The sequence below is a fragment of the Oncorhynchus nerka genome, linkage group LG4, assembly GCF_034236695.1.
Source record: "Oncorhynchus nerka isolate Pitt River linkage group LG4, Oner_Uvic_2.0, whole genome shotgun sequence".
Classification (NCBI taxonomy): Eukaryota; Metazoa; Chordata; class Actinopteri; order Salmoniformes; family Salmonidae; genus Oncorhynchus; species Oncorhynchus nerka.
Genome location: NC_088399.1, coordinates 34,150,698 through 34,172,037, shown reverse-complemented (window position 1 = coordinate 34,172,037; position 21,340 = coordinate 34,150,698). Strand labels below are relative to the sequence as shown.

Below are 21,340 nucleotides of genomic sequence, written 5' to 3'. Positions count from 1 at the left end.
GCTTCTATAATGATATTATCACAGGCAAATGGATGGATGTCATCTTCCTCCCACTTTCCATCCTGCATCCAGTCTTATGAATCAGCAAGCATGTTCATAGAAGTAGCAGACTAAGGTCAAACTTCCTTCACCGGGGAGTTTATTCCGCTGGGATAGAAGATAGTTTGGAGACAGTCATGTTATGATGAAGCTTGGAGTAATTCAATCGGTATGCACGCATTGATATTGTATGACTCCAATGTATTTTCTACATAACAAATGATGTATTTTATTTTTTATCATTTGCCCCCAGATATGTCTAAAAGCACATCATCATGTCTAAAGGCACAGTGATTCTGGCCTACAGTGGACACCTCTTGTATCTTGGTGTGGTTGAAGGAAGAAGGATATGATGTCATCACATACTAGTCTTATTTACAATGACAGCCTACCCCAGACAGTACTGGGCCAATTGTGCAACGCCCTATGGGACTCTCAATCACAGACAGATGTGATGCAGCCTGGATTTGAACCAGGGACTACAGTGACACCTCTTGCACTGAGATACAGTGCCTTAGACCGCTGTGCCACTCGGGAGCCCAGTGTGTTTACACCCACAAAAGTGCTATCTGTCTGCATAATGCTTGTGCAAAACTGGCTGGGTTAACTTTTTGCCCTTCAGAACTGTTCAGAACTGCACACAATGTAGTTCTGAACTCTTCATTCAGTGGCTGGCTTAAGAAAGGGGTGCAAGGGTAGAGCCTCCTGTTGGTGTTGGGATGAATCATTTGGAGGGAAGGAGAACAGAAAGGGGTGCAAGGGTAGAGCCTCCTGTTGGTGTTGAGATGAATCATTTGGAGGGAAGAAGAACAGAAAGGTCGGCACTGTACCAATGGTAACCTGTTTTTCCTTGTTGAATCCCAAAGTATGTCTTCTCTTGTGTTATGTTGTGATAAAAAAAAACTCAGTAAAACAAGCAGCCAAGCAAACAGTCCGAAGACCACAGAGGCAGACAAAGACAGGCATAGTTATGTAGCACAATGGCTTGTTAAAAAAAAGGCTTGGGGGGATCCAGATTTTCATACCATCATGCTGTTCTTCTGCCATCTCGGGATTTACGTGTATTACTGGCATGGCATGTAAGGGGGTGCTAAGAATTCACAAAAAAGCCCATTTGTCGTCTTTTACCTGAATGCAAATACAATTGGTATAGCTAATAGCCATTTTTGGTGAGTGTGGACATTTACAAGTGAACAAGATAAATTGTGCAAATTAACAAAATTGTGATTCAATCAAATCAAACTTTTTTGTCACATGCGTCGAATTCAACAAGTGTAGACATTACTGTGAAATGCTTACTTACAAGCCCTTAACCAACAGTGTAGACCTTACTGTGAAATGCTTACTTTACAAGCCCTTAACCAACAGTGTAGACCTTACTGTGAAATGCTTACTTTACAAGCCCTTAACCAACAGTGTAGACCTTACTGTGAAATGCTTACTTACAAGCCCTTAACCAACAGTGTAGACCTTACTGTGAAATGCTTACTTTACAAGCCCTTAACCAACAGTGTAGACCTTACTGTGAAATGCTTACTTTACAAGCCCTTAACCAACAGTGTAGACCTTACTGTGAAATGCTTACTTTACAAGCCCTTAACCAACAGTGTAGACCTTACTGTGAAATGCTTACTTTACAAGCCCTTAACCAACAGTGTAGACCTTACTGTGAAATGCTTACTTACAAGCCCTTAACCAACAGTGTAGACCTTACTGTGAAATGCTTACTTACAAGCCCTTAACCAACAGTGCAGTTCAAGAAGAGTTAAGAAAATATTTACCAGATAAACTAAAGTGAAAAATAATAAAAGTCACACAATAACATTAAAATAACGAGGCTATATACAGGTTAGAGGTCATTTGTACATGTAGGTAGGGGTGAAGTGATTCTGCATAGATAATAAACAGCGAGCAGCAGCAGTGTACAAAGCAAATGGAGGGGGTGGAGGGGGGGTCAATGTTATAGTCTGGTGGCCATTTGATGAATTGTTCAGCAGTCTTATAGCTTGGGGGTAGAAGCTGTTAAGGAGCCTTTTGGCCCTAGACTTGCCGCTCCGGTACCGCTTGCCGTGCGGTAGCAAGTCTATGACTTGGGTGACTGGAGTCTCTGACGATTTTATGGGCTTTCCTCTGACACCACCTAGTATATTGGTCCTGGATTGCAAGAAGCTTGGCCCCAGTGATGTACTGGGTCTTACATACTTCCCTCTCTAGCGCCTTAGATGCCGAGCAGTTGCCATACCAGGCGGTGAAGCGACCAGTGCTCTCGATGCATGCTTGTCTGAAGGAAGAGCAGCATGGGTACACGGTGCAGAAGGGAGAAGAACAGAGGAGGACAAACACACTAGTGGGATGCACATTGGAGGGAAAATGGAAGCTGTACAGAACTCATCCATAACTATTTGACTTTTCAAACACGGCAGAAAGCCAACACCCCATCTGTTTATAAATTCAGCCACTTACTTAGCCAACTAAAAATGAATCAAATACCCAGCTGGAGAGTATAGCACATCTAAAACAGTTATAAGATATCTGATGGCAAACATTTAGTGAATTGCATACAAGTGTATCTTCATCACCTCATGTTGGCACACACAGCAGAGAGACTCACTGATTAGATATAGAACGGTATGGACTCACCAGCTCCCGCTTTCTCCAGTTGTGCTGTTTACAACGAGCACGTGACTGGATCTATGGTAAACTTCATAATGAAAAATAATGTGACAGGCGAAATGAAGAACGCAATCTGCTTTATCTCCTGACGTATTGCACCAGTTGACTGCAGGGATTTACTTAAAGTAGCTACAAATATTGAAATGTATTCAAAAAGTTGATAAGCTACAGTAGATGCAAGACTTTGCTCTCACAGTCACACACGTTATCTTCACACTGTTAAAGCGTGGGAGCCAGGGTACCACAATAGCAAAGAACCCTCCGGTTGCCTGCTCAATCCGCACTTCATTTTCCTAAATGAGCTGGGATTCGACCCAGTAACCCAATCCCTTGTCCTTAGATGTCTTGTTATCTATTATACTTAGGTTGGATTTGTTAAGTCTTCATTTATGAATTACCGGAAAGAGAAAAACACTTGGTTCATCTCAGCATAAATCCCTCCATGATATTCATGGAGCAGCACTCCATGAACTGCTAGACTGTGTAGAAGCACATCAAGTTGCATCAGCTCAATGGACGTTATCTGAATGTTAAAATGGTGGGCGTTGGGACTTCAGCAGCAAGCAATGACTTAGGTCTCTGGGGAGACAGACCAGGGATGAAGACACAGGAAATTATGTGGAGATGGGATACAGTAAATTAATTATGAACCATTTAATTGCGTTTTTGTGCAAAGCTTTGTTGCACAGATGGAGTTTTTGGTCTGCTCGTGTTTCTTGACTTTAATAGGGATGTTGACATGGTTTGCTTTCGATTGAGGCTGTGACAATGTCTGTTGTCATGGCACCCAGGGCTCTGATTTCCTGACTAAGTGCTTTTGTAAACATGATATTGAAGTTTGAGGAACATGACCAATTTGTACCCTTTTCACTGAAAAGCTTTTCTCTGAACAGCACATACCAGCTGTGGTATGCTATTTTAGGCACCAGTTAACTAGTTGTAACTAAAACTCTCTTGCAGGTTAATATTGGACAAGAAGAGGACGTTGATGCTGCAATGAAGTAAGTGGAGCGTCTTAGAGCAAAGAAGGTAAATAGCCTGAGCTGTCATGACATTGGTAAGACAAAGTAGGATAGTGGTATGGAAGACACAGCTGGAGCATTCCGTTCTGACTTGTGTTAGTGTCTAAGTGTAGACCTAATTTTTGCAATCGCAAAGTTGATTTTGATAAGGTCAAAGAGGAGATTAGGATCGGTCGAAGTAAACATTTTGAATACAGAGATTTTAGGGTACAGGGAGTTGTGAAAATGCAAAGGTTGGTACCACCAGAGGCTAAAAAGCCAAGGCCAACAGCATGGTGGCTAAAAAAGCATGTCTAAAAGGAGATAATTAATAATAAGAGTCTCAAGACGATGTAGTCATTCTGAGTTACGTATACATGCATCATTACAGACGTTGGTTGATATGAAACTGATACAAATGTCAATTGAACAATGAGAACAGTGAGACATTTGCTACTTTGGGTACAGAGAGTGATGTTGAGCAGGCGGAGTCAATTCAAGGTTGAATTGTCAGTTCCTGAGGCTTAGAATTATGTGTCCTGACATCTGGGTCACAAGGGTATGGGAAAAAACAATTAAGCAGGCAAATCACATTATGATTGTAAGCAAAGATATGTCAGGATATGCCATCTGGGTCGTAGTCTTCTCATCAGCTTACACTGACAGAGGTCCGCACTCTTCTACTCCTTCTGCCTTACTTTTGCCATGAAGATTTGCAAGCAAAAATGTGCCAAAGCAAAGCCATTGCAGGTTAACTAAGTTGACAGTGTTTGTTTTAGGATTGTCAAGGGAGCATTTGAAATATTGATGATGTTATAGCATGGTCCTGTACTGTAGCCTATGTGCTGTAGCCAACTAGTTATCAAGCCATACATATCATGAATCAATTTCAATAAACTCAACTGACATCAGCCTTCATGACTGTTTATTACTTATTAATGACAGAGTTATAGACTTTAAGATGAACGGTTCAAGTGTAACCTCCCTCGAAGTATATGTGTTCATTGAGGACCTGAGAGCAGAGTTTGTGGATGATTCATCTGGCCGTCGGTCCAGGCCACCGCCATCTATGAGGACTGCTACCTGCTGGGCACCTCGGTGGCACGGCCCTGCATTGCCCGCCGTCAGGTCCAGATAGCACGCCAGGAGGGCGCCCAGTATGTGTCCCATGGTGCCACGGGAAAGGTGAGGGGTCAATCAACAAGGAGAGAGCAGAAAAGAGGCCGGAAAGGCTAAGTCAATCCATGAGCATATTGTTTACATTGCTCCAAGTTCATTTTAGAATATTGATTTTGGATGTTTGTCATTGTAAAAATTGGCAAGTTGACTGCAGGAATGTCCATCAGCGTGATTGCCAGAAAATGTCATGTTAATTTCTCTCTGAAAATTTCCCAGTTCATCCATGGCCTCCATACTCACCAGACATGTCACCCTTTGAGCATGTTTGGGATGCTCTGGATCGCCGTGTACGACACCGCGTTCCATTCCCCCCCAATATCCAGCAACTTCGCACAGCCATTTAAGAGGAGTCAGACAACATTCCACAAGCCACAATCAACAGCCAGATCAACTCTATGTGAAGGAGATGTCGTGCTGCATGGCACAAATGGTGGTCACACCAGACACTGACTGGTTTTCTGATCAACGCCCCAACTTTTTTTTAAGGTATCAGCATATCTGTATTCCCAGTCATGTGAAATTCATAGATTAGGGCCAAATTTCATTTATTTTAATTGACTGAATTTCTTATGTGAACTGTAACTCAGTAAAGTCTTTGAAATTGTTGCATGTTGCATTTTATATTTTTGTTCAGTGTACATCTAACTTCCTTCATACTGGACATGGAGACAAAAATGGTATCCAGGAGTTCATCTGACTCTGGGGAAGTAGATAAAGGGCCTCATTGACAAAATCCTGAAGTATCCCTTTAAGCGCTTTCCAGACATGAAGCGGAACTCTGGAGCAGATATCGCAAAAATAGAGCAGATTCCTATTTTCCCGCCTCTGGTAGACCGCCTTCACGTGCACAAGGACTGCCGACTACTCCGCCTGGATACAATTCTGCCCCCGTGGAAAGCCCTTTAGTCAGCCACCAGTGTAACAAAATGCTGTTGGGAGACTGAACTTTGGGGAGATGTAGTGTCCCTGCTCCAACTGTAGATGGAGACAAATGCCACTTAATTGAGATTTCAACTAACAGTGACTGGTCTCTCACTGCAAGTTTTGTATGCTTTTTCAACCATTGGAAGTAGTGCTAGTAGTGTTCCTAGTGTTTTGTGGCTGAATGGTTATCTGTCTCTTTCAGGGCAATGATCAGATTCGATTCAAGCTCACCTGCCATGCCCTCTACCCTGAGGTCAAAGTGGGTTCTGCCTATTTGCATTAATACATATATAACTATAGTACATGACTGTCCTGTCATTCAATATTACTTAAGATAGTGCACCATACAAAGTGCATGCATAACCCTCCCTGCTCTGTCTGTCTCCCTCAGATTATTGCTCCATGGAGGATCCCTGAGTTCTACAATCGCTTCCGTGGGAGGAAAGCTTTGATGGAGTATGATGAGGTTACACTTCCACATGGTAGGATCTCTTCATACACATGTTGCCTGGCAGTGAGTGTATAACCACTTAACTATCCGCCGTTTTTATGCGAGTAAAGTCATAACGTATTAAAACAAATCAATACAGCTGTGATGGTAACAGCTTGTTTCGATAGACTTTCATAAATGCTGAAAGATAATTTGTTCGTTCAACATGGTGGGATCTTTCGGGGTCTATTAAAATCCTTTAACGAGTCTGAAGATCCCGACGTGAATGATATACTGCTCTCCCGGGAACAGGCCAGATCCCTGTGATTTGCGTGAAGAGAAGGCGGAGAAAAAGGTGCCAAAGGGCGGGCTGCCTTCTGAGAATTTGTAGACGATCGGGAAAAAAACCACTTCCTTCCATTCTGCAAGCAAACGTGCAATCTTTGGAAAATAAAATAGATGAACTACGCGGAAGATTAAACTACCAACTGGACATTCACAACAGAATAGCAGCGTCTGGTAAGACAAGGGCCGGCAAACTATGTATTTTTGTAAATAACAGCTGGTGCACGATATCTAAGGAAGTCTCAAGCTATTGCTCGCCTGAGGTAGAGTATCTAATGATAAGCTGTAGACCACACTATCTACCCAGAGATGCACACAAAGCTCTCCCTCGCCCTCCATTTAGTCAAATCTGACCATAATTCTATCCTCCTGATTCCTGCTTACAAGCAACAATTAAAGCAGGAAGCAACAGTGACTCGATCAATAAAAAAGTGGTCAGATGAAGCAGATGCTAAGCTACAGGACTGTTTTGCTAGCACAGACTGGAATATGTTCCTAGATTCTTCTGATTGCATTGAGGAGTACACCACATCAGACATTGGCTTCATCAATAAGTGCATCGATGACTTCATCCCCACAGTGACCGTACGTACATACCCCAGCCAGAAGGCATGGATTACAGGCAACATCCGCACTGAGCTAATGGCTAGAGCTGCCGCTTTCAAGGAGTGGGACTCTAACCCGAAAGCTTATAAGAAATCCCGCTATGCCCTCCGGTGATCCATCAAACAGGCAAAGCTTCAATACAGGACTAAGATCGAATCGTACTACACCGGCTCTGACGCTCGTCGGATGTGGCAGGACTTGCAAACTATTACAGACTACAAAGGGAAGCACAGCCGAGAGCTGCGCAGTGACACGAAGCTACCAGAAGAGCTAAGCTACTTGTACGCTCGCTTCGAGTCAAATTACACTGAAACATGCATGAGAGAACCATCTGTTCCGGAAGATTTGTGATCACGCTCTCCGCAGCCGATGTAAGACCTTTAAACAGGTCAACATTCACAAGGCCGCAGGGCCAGACGGATTACCAGGACGTGTACTGCGAGCATACGCTGACAAACTGGCAAGTGTCTTCACTGACATTTCAACCTCTCCCTGTCCGAGTGTAATACCAACATGTTTTAAGCAGACCCTGTGCCAAAGAACACTAAGGTAACCTGCCTAAATGACTACTGAGCCGTAGCACTCACGTCTGTAGCCATAAAGAGCTTTGAAAGGCTAGTCACGGCTCAAATCAACACCATTATCCCAGAAACCTTAGACCACCCCAATTTGCATACCGCCCTAACAGATCCACAGATGATGCAATCTCTAGTGCACTCCACACTGCCCTTTCCCACCTGGACAAAAGGAACACCTATGTGAGAATGCTATTCATTGACTACAGCTCAGCGTTCAACACCATAGTGCCCTCAAAGCTCACCAATAAGCTAAGGACCCTGGGACTAAACACCTCCCTCTGCAACTGGATCATGGAATTCCTGACGAGCTGCCCCCCCAGGTGGTAAGGGTAGTTAACAACACATCCTCCACACTCATCCTCAACACAGGGACCGCTCAGGGGTGAGTGCTCAGTCACCTCATATACTCCCTGTTCACTCATGACTGCACGGCCAGACATGACTCCAACACCATCATTAAGTTTGCCGATAACACAATAGTGGTAGGGCTGATCACCAACAACGACGAGACAGCCTATAGGGAAGAGGTCAGAAACCTGGCCGTGTGGTGCCAGGACAACAATGTGATCAAGACAAAGGAGATGTTTGTGGACTACAGGAAAAAGAGGACTGAGCACACCCCCACTCTCATCGACGGGGCTGTAGTGGAGCAGGTTGAGAGTGTTAGTAATTAGATATGTAGATGGGTGAGCCGGTCAAGGATCGATTCAGACAAAGTGGTAAATTGTATGACAAGCGACAGTTTATTCAGAGTGAAGATATCTAGTACAGCGTAATTACGGCTCTTCCGTTAGCTCGTATGGAACAGCAGGCAAGAGACCGTTAACATTCAGTACACCCCTAATATACAGAACAGAAAGTAGGTTGATTCTAGAAGATCGGATCTTTGGATTGGTTCAGGCTGGGTGTAGTCTGTAGTCTTCCGCCATTGGCTCAGTTGTCTGTCCGTCATCGTAGAATCCTCTTCGGGCACACAATGTTCGGCTAGAGAGGAGATTATGTGTGTGCGCTAGTTTGGCAGTAAGTGTGTAATGCGGGAGCTATCCTGTAGGGGACCCCACAGGCTTTACTGTGAGTTGTAGCCTTGTATTAGCAGTAGGCTGGTCACCTGCATAAGAAATAGCATTTCTTTACAAAACCCTCTCTTCACATCTCCCCAGAGACGTGACACAACCTAACTAGATCCAGACACAAAGAGAAACTTCTCCCAAAGGGACTATGAAATAAGGCACGGTATTAAACAGAAATAGATATATATGTATTACCTTCATGTTCTCCATTCAATCCCACTATGTACTAAGTTGGCTACCAGCCACCTAGGAACTTACAACCCTCATTTAACAGAGCGGAGAACAACAGCTCAAAATAAAAGTAAAATGCTTGTCCACATAAGCCAACTTTTTCCCGCAGGAAAAAGTTGTGATTCCCTCCCTTCACATCTCCAAAGAGATGTGACTTAAACTAGGCAAGTCAGGCGGAATGATCCACTTGCATAACACATACATACATCCCCACAAGGCAACAGCAGATATAATGTAAACCTAATAGGCACTCTCCTCCTCATCCTCGAATTCAAGTAGGTCTTTATCCAGCAGAGGAAACATCTGGGAAGGGGAGGAAGGGTCAATAGCTCTAGAGATAACCCTAGTGGTAAGGAACGGATGCATGGAATGCAACAGCATCCACAGAGAACTAAAATGGCAGCGAACACCGAAATGGATACCAAAATGGAGGAAACCAGGGTTTTATATTTACCAAACGCACTCATCCAGGAGTCCCACATCGAGGTATCTATCCCAGAATGAGATTTCATTTTACCATTAAGCGTCCGCAGACCCTCCAAAGCGACCGTCAAACTACCATCCGAGGCTGTGTTATTAGGGATGAAAGTACAACACTGGTCACCAAACATAGAGCAAACTCCGCCCTTCTCAGAGAGTAACATATCAATGGCAATACGATTTTGGAAAGCCATCAGGCTGGTTGCAGCCAGTTGACCATGTACTGCTTCAAAACCCTGCTGAGTCCAGTTGCCTAGTCTTTGGACGTTGTAATGAATATAGTTAATACGATCAACATTCTTGTTAATTGTGCACCACCAACAGATGGATGATTCAAACCCTGCAGCTACCTGATCTATTAACTTATACTCATCAGGCACTCCCCTAGGGACTCCGATAGCGTCTATGTAGGAGGGGTCTCCACTAGATGGGGTGGTGTCTCTCCTTGAACGTCCCCTATATCCGGGATTCACTCCCTGGATCCGCAGAACAAGGTCCTCGGCTCCTATAGGGTAGATAGAAACAGGCAACAAGAGAGTAACAAGTGCACAGCGTCCAGTACTGTTGGAGGGTAACTTATCAAACAGGACCGTACTACCACACCACCACCACACATCTGCTCTGGATATTGGCCTGAGGCTCCCCTTAATATTAATTGTATCCAAACACCAATCCGCAGGAATCCATCCCACCTCGGTTCCTCCTCCCGTCATATTGACACAAGTAAAATTTGCCCTTGCAACCTGGTTGGAAAACACTGGGTTCCTAGTGGTGAATTTAGTAACCGGATAGACCTCATCCCAGGCAGTACAATTATCCCTGGGGTTATCTGTAGTCATAAGAGGGATTAGACATGCTAGAGTCACTACTGCTGGGACAATGCGGAGCAATGGACGAGCTCCCATGCACACCACACAACTCTGCCTGGTGGTATTTGCAGCTTCCTCGGTCAACAATAGCCAATTATTGGAAAAACCTGAGACTCCTGTGGCTGTTAAAATTACATCATCCGGACTTTTAAGCCTGGATATTGCCTCCACCGGGCCAAACAGTGGGGATGACGGGGACCCTTTTACGGGTGTGGTCATGTCATTCCTTACTGTAACCGAAGTCGGTTTAGGATTGTTAGTCACGCAAATTCGCCACAACCAATAACTGACCCCGGAATTCCCTGGGGCCAGTATGAAATCATAACACCCTAAGGGCTGGCCCCCTGGCCTAACAGTAAGTTTCAGTCCCGTATTTGTCTTAGTTAAAGTCAGTCGCTACCAAACTTGTGTATAATGCCGAACCTCTCCTCCACCTGTCTCAGGTGTTTGTTTGCGAAGTGGGACCCATTGTCGCTTCGGATATGTCTAGGGACCCCATATCTAGGTATGAGTTCTGTCTGTAGCCACTTAATGACCGTTTTCCCATCCTCCTTAGCTGTTGGAATTGCTTCTACCCATCTAGAGAATCTATCTACCATTACTAGCAAATATCTCTTCCCGTTCTTTACATAGTCTTCTCCCATGTCTGTATAGTCTATACTGATGTCTTGGAAACATGCGTTTGGCACCGGGTAGGCCCCCATCGGGGTTTGGTAAGGCTTCTTTGGATTGTGGCTCCCACATATGTTGCATTCGTCACAGAATAAATCTGTCATGTCCTTCATGTGGGGGTGCCACCATATGTACGAAACCTTCTGTAAAGTTCTGAGTTTCCCTTCATGAGTGGGTCCATGGGCTTCCCTTATCAGTTCTGGACAGAGATTAGCCAGAGCCACCAGTCGGCCATCATGGCATCTCCATATTCCATCTGGTCCCTTAGAGCCTCCCTTCTGTGTCCAAACCGAATGTTCGTAAGGGCCTGCCTCTTCCTGTAGTTCTAGTATGTGTTGGCTTGTCAATTCAGTCCTTGCCGGTTCTATCCCGAGCACCATCTGTCGGGGGCTGTATCCTCCTGCGGCCTTGGCTGCCAGGTCTGCGGCATCATTTCCTTGATTGATTCTGCTGGTCAGTCTTTGGTGGCCTCGGCATTTCATTATGGCCACTGTCTTTGGTAAGGACACGGCATGCATCAAATGTTCCATTTGGGCTCGGTGCTTGATGGGTAGGTTGCCTGTGGTGGTAAAGTTGCGCCTAACCCATTGTGGTCCATCTATGTGCACAGCTCCGTGTGCGTATGCCGAGTCCGTGTAAATGTTTACAGTTTTTCCTTCGGCTTTCTCTAGAGCTTGAGTCAAAGCCACAATTTCCGCAAGTTGTGCCGATGCTGGCTGGGGGATAATTCCTGATTCCAACGTGACATGTGTTTTGTCATGCAGCTGCTGTACGACCGCATAGGCAGCTACGTTTCCTGTGTCTCCCTTGTAGCAACATCCGTCTGTGTACAGCCATAGGTCTGGAGATGTCAGTGGTTCATTTTCCAGGTCTGGTCTCAGTTTGAGCTCTTGTGCTGCCCTCTCTTGGCAGGAGTGTGCTAGGCCATCTTCTGCGGTGAGTGCATCTGCCATGTTCTTGTCGGTGTTCACAAAAGTGATGTGTGACTGGGTGCATTTGTTCTGGATTTTGTTTTTTCTGTCCGCACTGAAGGTAAATTCTTTGCTGATGAGGTATGCTGCCACCCCGTGGTGGGTGTGTATTTGCATCTTGTGGCACATTACCAGATGGGCTGTCTTCTCAATCGCCTTGGCTACCGCCGCAACGTATCTGGAACAGGCGGTCTGGCCGGTTTCAATGTGGTCAAGTTTTGAAGAGTGGTACATGAGTACTCTTCTCTCCCCTCATGTTTCTGAAAAAGGACGGCGGATGCAAAGCCTTCCTTTTCAGAAACATCCAGGTGAAATGTTTTACCGTAGTCTGGTGCCGTGAGAGCAGCAGCCACAGACAGGTCAGTCTTCAGGAGCCCAAACGCCGTTGAAGCTTCAGGAGTCCATGTAAGTGGGGCCTGTAGGTTTCTTGGGCCAGCTTCTCGAACAATTTCTCTCAGAGGTTCAGTTCTTTCAGTATAGTCTGGGATGTGAGTACGGCTGTATCCCGTCAACCCCAGGAAAGAGAGCATTCCTGAAACAGTAATGGGCCTGGGATGATGTAGGATTGAGTCTCGGTGTGATTTTGAGAGGCCGGCCCCCTCGCTTGAGATTTCCCTTCCCAGGAACAGAACGGTTCGTCTGCATGATTGGACTTTTGACATCTTGACTTTGTAGCCTTTGACTGCCAGAAAGTCTAACAGGGTTTTAGTCATTTCTAGACAGAGGTCTGAGGTGGGAGCCCCCAGCAACAGGTCGTCTACGTATTGTATGAGTATCACTCCTTCTGGGATTTTCAGTTCTGCCAGGTGAGTCTTCAGAATATAATTGAAGATTCCAGGGGAAGAAGTGTAACCTTGGGGAAGTACGGAATAGGTAAATTGCTGATTCTCGTAGGTAAAGGCAAAAAGTGGCTGGGAAGCCTCATCCAATGGGATGCTTAAAAAGGCATTGGCCAAGTCCACTACGGTGAAATACCGATGTTTGGGTGACAGGTTGCTCAGTATGATGTGTGGGTCTGGGACAGGGAGATCGATGGGTGTGGTAACTTCATTTACAGCCCGGAAATCCTGCACCATCCGGTATGTTTCTCCTCCTGCCTTCAGAACAGGAAGTATGGGGGTGTTCCAGAGTGATAGAGTCCTGTATATGCACCCAGCTTCCAGGAGGCCTTCGATAGTGGGTCTGATCCCCTCTGTCTGTTATTGTTTCAGTCGATATTGGGTTCGAAATATTGGTACTTGTGCCGGATTGGTTAGGGTAATGCACACTGGTTGGACCTGTAACTTTCCCACGTCAAATGGTGTGGTTGTCCATATTGCCTTGTCTATGGAGTCCAAGACAGCAGGGGATGAAGGGTGATCAGAATATGGTTTCCCGTGATGCCTGGGGAGAGTGAGGCGCTCAGGCTGGCACTGTTCTTCAGTGTCCACCATAGTCAGACGCCACATCTCTTCAGTGGTTGCCTTCAACAGGCCTGGTTCACTAGTCGCTTCCCAAGTGAGTTTCGAGGCCCTTTTTATCATTGGACCCAGACTTCGGGCCTCATGTCCATTCCCTACTGCGAGGGTCACGTGTGGAGCAGAGTCGGGTCCCAGTTGATACCAAGGTTTAATATGGTGTGGGAGTATGACTGGGGCTGCCACCCCCTCAGGGCCGCACACGATGGTAAGGCAGCGTATGTTTGGGGTAAGATGCATCATATTTTCATCCCAATCTTGTGTGTAAGGCGTGTCTTCGTCGTCAGTGACGTTGAGAGTGCAGTGCAACTCTGCCTGTGGTGTCTTATAGGGATGAAAGGTGTATATTAGCTTCCTCCATTGGTTGAATTGAAATTGGATGGCAGGAGTTCCAGGTCCAGATGGTAGGCACTTGAGCCAGTAAACCTCCTGTGTGGTGGATAGAGCAGGTGCGGGCAGAATTGGGAGCATCAGGATTCGGGCCCTTGGCGGTGGATCGAGCGCGACCTCCACACCTGACTCAGTTAGGTAGATTGCGCATCCTAACTTACAGAGTAGGTCTCGACCTAGTAGGTTGATTGGACAATTTGGACAATATAGGAATTGGTGTTTCAAACTGGAAGGGCCCCACTGGAACAATAGTGGAGTAGTTTTGTATTGATCTTCAGGATTTCCTGAAACCCCCACCACCTTTACCTTGTCTGAAGAGAGGGGTTGATTAGAATTGATGGCGGAATATGTACATCCAGTGTCCACAAGGAACCTGTGGGTGACCCCTTGTACTACACATGTAATAGTGGGTTCCGTGTGGACAGAGAATTGTTGGCCAGCCTCATTCCCATGGGGGGTATCCCTCGGACATCCCCTGGAAGGTGGGACCGGTAGGGGGCGCTGGGTTGTAGGCTGGTTGATATCCCTGGGCAGGGGCTGGTGGATATCCCTGGGCAGGGGCTGGTGGATATCCCTGGGCAGGGGCTGTGTACCTTGGGGCCCCTCTTCCCCGTTGTCCACCTCTCCTCCCCCTGTAGGCCAAGTATGACAGGTGCTGCTGTGAGAGGGGAGCAGGGCAGGTCCTTGCATAATGCCCTTCTTGGTTACAGTTGTAGCAATTTCTTCTAGCTTGCGGCGGTCCCCCCCATGTCGGTCCAGGTGGGTTGGAAAATCCAGGCTGGGTGTAACCCTCATATCCGTAGTTGGCTCCTGGATTTGGAGGGGCGGCGTATATGACCGGTGCCTGTGCGGGGGTCGGTGGTGCTGGAGCGGCCACCAACATCTGGTTCATGGTCTGAGTCACAATCTTGGCTATATCAGTGGGTTCCTCCGCCACCATTTGCTTTTTAGGCTTTGCGGTCTTTTGGGCCTCATTCAATTGTAATTTGAGCAACTGGAGCGACTGAACTGCAGCGACTGAACTTGTGAATCAGCCGTGCCTTTGTCTTTGTTGTATTGAGAGATGTGATGGTGGACATGGGAGTTGAATTGGGCAGTGGGCAAGGCCATCAGCCCCACTGTGGCCCTAAGCTTGGTTTTCACTTCTGTGGGTGTCCCATTCACCACCATCTCCTTCCACATGCTGAGAGTGGTTCCGCTCTGGTCATGGGGTTCAATGTGGACTGACCTCCAGGTGGTCTTGGCCCTATCTAGGTATTGAGCTGCCTGCTCCCCGTCTTCCATGGCAAAAGAGGTAAGGGTTGCATAATTTTTCTCGGTGGGATATGCCCTTCTGAGCTCATTCCACAGTGATACTCTGTATTTCTCAGGTTCTGTTGCTGACCCCAATGTTCCCAGTCCTGCTGTGTTTATTAGGGCATTCATGGTCGTGTAGTCGGTTGACCTAGCCAATAAGGCCTTCATGTCCCCCAAGGCAAGCCGGACCCCGGAAGGGACTGAAGCTGAAGCAGCCAGGCTGAGGCACCCCCATGTAAGCTCGGGAGCTGTTCCATCAGGGCCGTCAAATCTTGCATCTTCCAGGCAACGTATTCCTCTCGGTGCGTTGTGTCGTCCATCCTGAGTGGCATTTGATACGGCTCATGTCGTCTTTGGGCTTCTTCTTCTTCTTCTCTCCTTTGTCTGGCTATGAGGCGCTTCGACCGTCTTACTGCCGTTTCAACGGGGGTTGATTTTCCTTAAAAACTCCTTGTATCAGGAATATTTCACCCGTTTCTGCTGCGACTTCTTCCATGAGTTTCAGTTGGCTTTTTGCCTCCCATACACCTGCAGCCGTGAGGGGAACGTCTTCCTCTGTCTCCTCTTGTGGTTCCATATCATCTCCTCCCTGTTCTTCCGGTTCGCTGAAAGTCATTAAATTTTCTTCTTGTCGGCGGCCACTTGTGAAATACTCCTTACTAATATCGCTCCTTGGTTCCCCTCTATGTTCTCTGTACACACTGGATGTGCAGGAGGTGGGGGTTCCCCTCCCCTCTGACTTCAAGCTGCTCCCGTTGCCCCCTGCTCCATCTATGAATGGATTCCTCGTGTGGCCACTGGGGTGGAGCTGTTCTCGCATAGATCGAGGGGCATGCATGTCAGATGGCCCTGGTGTACACCTTTGTGCACCCCCTGGTGTGGAGTAACCCTGTGGGCCAGGCTTTAATTCTTCACACTCCAGGTGGCCCCCTGTGATCAACGTATCCCCTCGGAGTACTCCTTCTTTTACAAGGAACACAGGGGCCTGTGTTGACGCGGGCCCGGCCCTTTTCCCCTTATCAGTATAAGGTGGAGGCAAATTTGATAGGACCGGGTAAAGGGGTCGGGTCGTTGAGGGCACATGTGTTGGCGGGGCAGAGGGAAATGGATTTGGCGACATCTCCTGGTGGTGGCCCGTCTGCTCATCTTCCCCTTCTAAGGGAGTGGCCACTCCCATCATTTCAGGTTTTTTATTCAGTTGTGCTCTCAGCGCCTCTTCGATGGCCCAAGTTCCTATCTTCAGTTCCACTTCTGCCCTTTCTCTCTGTTTAGTCCCTTTTTTCTTAAATACGTGATTTTTGTTCTTTTCTGCCTCTTTATCTCTAGCTTCCTGCAGCATCTCTCTTAACCCACATTCCATTGTTTTCAGCTGATCCCCGGATGGCGGTCCCCCTCCTAAATAACCTTTTTGTGTCCATTTTAGCTTTAATCCCTCCCAAACTTTCTTCATGTGCTTCCATTGTTCCTTTCCCCCTGATCTATATTCTATTTTTTGTTCTAGGAACTCATTAAACCTCAGCTTTGGAGTATTGGGGGTCGCCATTGTGAATTTGCTTTAATCGTAATTTAATTTAATTCAATCGGAATTTAATCGTAGTTTTAATCGGAATTCTCTCCGGCTATCTGAATATAGTTAGCATATACTTCGCCCGACGTTGATTAATACCCACGATGTATTCGAAGAGACACTGCTGCTCGTGCTCTGTCTTATCTCTGAGCTTCTCCTTAGTATGTTTTAGTTCGAGAAAAACGAATGGGTTGGTATAGCATTTGTGGAGCGTACAACCAAGGGATCTATTCGACTATTTAGTCTCAATATTTAAATATTATATTCAGATATTATTTCAATTATACATCAGTCATTTTGTTCCTGATTATACATTTAACACAGAAGTCATAGGTACACACAACATAGAAGTTTCGGATTTATCCAATATCCCTTATTATAATTCTCTTTCTCTATCTAACCACCAACAATCTTAATGGAAACAATTACAACCACATTGCATTTTAATATAAACAGTTACAAATAGACAAAACAAGACAAAACAACACGTTATATCTCTGACCCCTGAAAGCCGACCCCTATCAGTGAATCTCTATCAGACTGAGCCATACCGGGTCGCGGGACAAAATTACAATTTCTCCCCTCGGCGCCAGATTTAATGAATAGTAATTAACTATCCCCTTACTGATCTCTATTCCTGACCCCTATCGAGCTAACCCCTATCAGAATTATTACACATGTCCGACCCCTATCAGTGAATCTCTATCAGACTGGCCCATACCGGGTCACGGGACAAAATTACAATTTATCCCCTCGGCGCCAGATTTAATGAATAGTAGTTAACTATCCCCTTACTGATCTCTATTCCTGACCCCTATCGGAACTATCCAGGCCTTAAAGTGATCTCTCATCAGTTGAAAGCTATCAGACTGTGCTGACCGGGTCGCGGGACAAAATTACAATTTATCCCCTCGGCGCCAGATTTAATGAATAGTAATTAACTATCCCCTTACTGATATCTCATCAATGATTTATATCACACCGGCCGTCGCCGGTTTGTTACTACATATATTCACTTCACTGTTCTTTCGACTCGTCAGCAAATTATAAATTTACACAAGAATTCATACTTACTCGGAAATACTGATCAAAATTTAGACAGACTATACGACAATATGCAAAGTTTGATTTAACAGGTTTTGCTTACCTTATTTATGGTGCACCTTTAGATCAGTTTCCCGAGTTGAGCAGAATTGTTGTCCACCCACCGAAAAATCTTCACCCGTCCTCCTTGAATCGTCCTTTCACCCGCTCACCCCCTCTCTTACACCCAATCAGCTCACTTCGACTGGACCGTTAGTTAACTATCCTCTGCTTACCAAGTTATGTTAGTAATTAGATATGTAGATGGGTGAGCCGGTCAAGGATCGATTCAGACAAAGTGGTAAATTGTATGACAAGTGACAGTTTATTCAGAGTGAAGATATCTAGTACAGCGTAATTACGGCTCTTCCGTTAGCTCGTATGGAACAGCAGGCAAGAGACCGTTAACATTCAGTACACCCCTAATATACAGAACAGAAAGTAGGTTGATTCTAGAAGATCGGATCTTTGGATTGGTTCAGGCTGGGTGTAGTCTGTAGTCTTCCGCCATTGGCTCAGTTGTCTGTCCGTCATCGTAGAATCCTCTTCGGGCACACAATGTTCGGCTAGAGAGGAGATTATGTGTGTGCGCTAGTTTGGCAGTAAGTGTGTAATGCGGGAGCTATCCTGTAGGGGACCCCACAGGCTTTACTGTGAGTTGTAGCCTTGTATTAGCAGTAGGCTGGTCACCTGCATAAGAAATAGCATTTCTTTACAAGAGCTACAAGTTCCTTGGTGTCCACATCACCAACAAACTAACATGGTCCAAGCACACCAAGACAGTCGTGAAGAGAGTACGACAAAACCTATTCCCCCTCAGGAGACTGAAAAGATTTGACATGGCTCCTCAGATCCTCAAAAGGTTCTACAGCTGCACCATTGAGAGCATCCTGGTTGCCTTGTAGTCATGGCAGATAATATTCTAATTTTTGGTGACTTTAATATTCACATGGAAAAGTCCACAGACCCACTCCAAAAGGCTTTCGGAGCCATCATCGACTCAGTGGGTTTTGTCCAGCATGTCTCCCGACCTATTCACTGCCACAGTCATACTCTGGACCTAGTTTTGTCCCGTGGAATAAATATTGTGGATCTTAATATTTTTCCTTATTTGACCTTTATTTAACTAGGCAAGTCAATAAAGAACAAATTATTATTTACAATGACAGCCGAGGAACAGTGGGTTAACTGCCTTGTTCTGGGGCAGAACAATAGTTTTTTCCTTGGCAGCTCTGGGATTTGCTCTAGCAACCTTTCGGTTACTGGTCCAACTCTCTAACCACTAGACCACCTGCTGCCCCAATCCTGGACTATCGGAACACCATTTCATAACTTTTGCAATCGCAACAAATAATCTGCTCAGACCCCAACCAAAGGATCATCAAAAGCCGTGCTATAAATTCTCGGACAACCCAAAGAATCCTACATGCCCTTCCAGACTCCCTACACCTACCCAAGGACGTCAGAGTACAAAACAAAAACAAAAAACATTTGTCATATGAAACTAACTCCCTGGTATACAGAAAATACCAGAGCCCTGAAGGAAGCTTCCAGAAAATATGAACGGAAATGGCACTACACCAAACTTCTTCAGCCTCATGAGGTTGAAGAGGCGCTGTTGCGCCTTCTCACCATGCTGTCTGTGTGGTTGGACCATTTCAGTTTGTCCGTGATGTGTATGCAGAGGAACTTAAAACTTTCCACCTTCTCCACAACTGTCCCATCGATGCCGTTTCCTAAAGTCCACAATCATCTCCTTTGTTTTGTTGACGTTGAGTGAGAGGTTAGCTTGGAAAGACAGTACTGTGCCATATCGAAGAGCCCTCACTGCTGCTGGATCATCCTATTTTCCTACTTAATTGAGGAGAATAATAACAATCCAAAATGTATTTTTGATACTGTCGCAAAGCTAACTAAAAAGCAGCATTCCCCAAGAGAGGATGCCTTTCACTTCAGCAGTGATAAATTCATGAACTTCTTTGACAAAAAGATCATGATCATTAGAAAGCAAATTACGCTCCTCTTTAAATATGTGTATTTCTCCAAAGCTCAGTTGTCCGGTGTCTGCACAAAACTGCCAAGACCTAGGATCAAGGGAGACCCTCAAGTTTTTTAATACTATATCTCTTGACACATTGATGAAAATAGTCTTGGCCTCTAAACCTTCGAGCTGCATACTGGACCCTATTCCAACTAAACCACTGAAAGAGCTGCTTCCTGTGCTTGGCCCTCCTATGTTGAATATAATAAACGGCTATGATGGTCTTAGACCCCATCATAGCTCTGAGACTGCACTCGTGAAGGTGATAAATTACCTTTTAATGGCGTCAGACCAAGGCTCTGCATCTGTCCTCGTGCTCCTAGACCTTAGATCTGCTTTTGATACCATCGATCACCAATTTCCTTTGGAGAAATTGGGGAAACCCAAATTGGTCTACACGGACAAGTTCTGGTCTGGTTTAGATCTTATCTGTCAGAAAGATATCGGTTTGTGTCTGTGGATGGTTTGTCCTCTGTCAAATCAACTGTACATTTCGGTGTTCCTCAAGGTTCCATTTTAGGACCACTATTGTTTTCACTATATATTTGACCTCTTGGTGATGTCATCCGGAAACGTAATGTTAACTTTCACTGCTATGCGGACGATACACAGCTGTACATTTCATTGAAACACGGCGAAGCCCCACAATTGCCCTCTCTGGAATCCTGTTTCAGACAAAAGGAAGTGGATGGCGGCAAATATTTTACTTTTAAACTCGGACGAAACAGAGATGCTACTTCTAGGTCCCAAGAAACAAAGAGATCTTCTGTTGGATCTGACAATTAATCTTGATGGTTGTACAGTCATCTCATATAAAACTGTGAAGGACCTTGGCGTTACTCTGGACCCTGATCTCTCTTTTGACTAACATATCAAGAATATTTCAAGGACAGCTTTTTTTCCATCTTCGGTACATTGCAAAAATCAGTAACTTTCTGTCCAAAAATTATGCAGAAAAATTAATCCATGCTTTTGTCACTTCTAGATTAGACTACTGCAATGCTCTACTTTCCAGCTACCCGGATAAAGCACTAAATAAACTTCAGTTAGTGCTAAACACGGCTGCTAGAATCTTGACGAGAACCAACATTTTTTATCGTATTACTCCAGTGCTAGCCTCTCTGCTTCCTGTTAAGGCTAGGGCTGATTTCAAGGTTTTACTGCATTACATTTACATTTAAGTCATTTAGCAGACGCTCTTATCCAGAGCGACTTACAAATTGGTGCTTTCACCTTATGACATCCAGTGGAACAGCCACTTTACAATAGTGCATCTAGGTCTTTTAAGGGGGGGGGGGGTGAGAAGGATTACTTTATCCTATCCTAGGTATTCCTTAAAGAGGTGGGGTTTCAGGTGTCTCCGGAAGGTGGTGATTGACTCCGCTGTCCTGGCGTCGTGAGGGAGTTTGTTCCACCATTGGGGGGCCAGAGCAGCGAA

At 45.5% G+C, this 21,340-nt stretch overlaps 1 pseudogene; it reads left to right on the top strand.

The window, feature by feature from the left end:
• The first annotated feature begins 4,674 nt into the window (after positions 1–4,674).
• Positions 4,675–21,340, top strand: part of LOC115117523 (argininosuccinate synthase-like) — a 63,252-nt pseudogene continuing 46,586 nt past the window's right edge.